Genomic DNA, 2441 nt, shown 5'->3' with positions numbered 1-2441 from the left:
TGACCTCCATTTTGACATTGTACAACACTTCCTAAGCATACACAAAGGATCATGGTTCCATGGGTGAAACAAACAACTCTGTCAAGGTTATGGACACCTGTCGGCAGCAGAGCTCTATTAATGGTATTGAAGTCACATTCTTTATACACCAATAGCAATCATTAACACCCTTCTCTGTCTTATACCTTTGTAATCCATCAAATAAGATTATGTATATCACTTCCCCGAACCATTAAACACATGAAAAATCTATCATAACCAATCATGATGGAAAAGTCAATAATGACCGCATTAGACTGGTTGTGCACGTCAGCTGTCCTATCCTCCCAGCCTCACATCATATCACAACATTCTCTTATTTGTTAAGTGATCCTATTATACGCCTTGATTTCGGCAACCTGCTCCTTTTTTAAACATGGCATTTCCACATACACTGTTCCTTTATGACTCTGTACCATGGCAGTTTGGCACGCCGCTCCCTCATTTGACGGTCGAGGATGGCCTATCACATTGCAGGGGGAGGCTGACCTCATAATTTGCTGGCATACGTGTCAGACTATTATTCGGAAAACTTTTACTTGGGAATAGCAAGGCTTAATGGTATCTCGTTTTTCAATTTGCATGCCTTGTTGTTCCTAAGCTATTTCCGTATTATACTCTACAACAATTAGTAATATTTGAACGAGCCTTGCTGTTTCGTTATTTTCTCTGTGTTTCTAATAGTTTGAACAACCTGCTGTTCCATTGCCATCTCTGCGTTTTTACAGTGAGTTAAAGCATGGGAGGAAGGTCAATTCGGAGAGAACCATAGGTATTGATAGTTTTTGACGCTGCACGGGAAATCCTGGCAAGGGTAGGATGGTTAGTCTATCTTAATCATTTACAGGAATCCAACGAGACCATAGCAATAGAATTCTTGCAGAACTTGCAAGAATATCACTCCACAGTAAGGGGAAGACACATAGTAATCACCGATGACATAATTGCAGAAGTCTCAGGACTACCAGCCATTGGACCTGTGTGGACTCTAAAGAAGGAGAGACTACGAAAGATTATAAAAATCTTCAGAGATGAAGGCCAAAACCTGACAGTCAAAGGAAATGGAATTCTACCAGCAGCATTAGGAGATCCGTGGGCAGAATTGGCGAAAGTCATCTAGAGCTACATCACCTGTGAAGGCAGGAAAGACGTGGTAAGACCACGACACCTAAAAATTTTAGCTGTATTAAAATAGAAATGCTCTGTGAACTTACCTGCATTTTTAAATTCATTACTTCATGATGTTGCCCGAAGTATAAAAAATCACAACACGTAGAATTGGTAGTAAGTCATCATGGGCTGATACGGTTGATAGTTAGCCACAGTCTTACTCAGCAACAGAGCAGCTGGGAAGAGCTAATTGCTATGATAGATGGGGCACCAACTCTGCCAGCCCCAAAACACAAACATACTGCCAGTACATCGAATAGACCATCGAAATGGATAAAATTAGCTAGATTGGCATGGATTAGAGGGAAGTTGGAAAATCCCCAAGGGAATACCAGCCAACCTGTGGAGATAGATGATTTATGGGATGAGCAACCCTCGCAATTGGAAGGAGAAGAGGATGAGAAATAATTGGAAGAAAATGAGACAAAATTCGAAGGAAATGAGAAAGGAGAAACAGAGGAAGAGATCGAGCAACCTGGGCAGGTGGAGGCAGAGACAGAGCAACACAAACAAAGCCCACTGCGAAATCCATCGCAAGAGGATGAATTGGCCCAAATTCTAGCCAATATGGGCAAATATGACCAACCTCTCAGCCTGCTAGGCCTCCATCTTGAAGAAGAATCAAAGGAGCATTCTACTCAGGAAAAAAATGCATCCGAAGAATTGTGCAACGAGGAAGAGAAAGAAGAGGATCATTCCATTCATGATGTAAGTATGGCAGGAGAGAAAAGTGATGAAGATTCAGAAGTGGAACAATTCTCTCCCAGCCAGACTACATTGGAAGAATTTCATGGAGAAGAAGGAGTGGAAAAAGAAGTTACACAAGAAATAATAAAACCAGCTAGGGTTTTTACTCTTGAGCAACCTGAACAAAACAACGAAGGGGCACCCCAAGAAGAAAACTCGGGAATTGGCCAAGATAATAGTCCAGGCCCGAGTAAATAGACAATTGTTCCTTCTAAGGAAACAAAAGAAATTAAACGATTACAAAAAGAACATCAAAGATTGTTGAATGTGATAGCACGACTTCGACAACAAATTAGGGTTTTGAAAATGGGAAAGAGAGAAAAAAGGACCTTGGGGGTAAAACAACCAATCATTCTGGCAAAACCCCTCAAGAAAAAGATTCGGAGGACTCAAGTCCAGCCTGCTGTTCAAAACCCTGTTGAAGTCTAGATTGTTGTTCAAAACCAAAAGGAACAACATTCAGTTGTTGCCCATGTTGAAGTGTA

Source organism: Pinus tabuliformis, chromosome 3_2, assembly GCF_031772625.1.
Source record: "Pinus tabuliformis cultivar Carrire ecotype Pingquan chromosome 3_2, CPIR1, whole genome shotgun sequence".
Taxonomy (NCBI): domain Eukaryota; kingdom Viridiplantae; phylum Streptophyta; class Pinopsida; order Pinales; family Pinaceae; genus Pinus; species Pinus tabuliformis.
The sequence above is the reverse complement of the archived record's forward strand: the minus strand, read 5'-3'. Positions refer to the sequence as shown.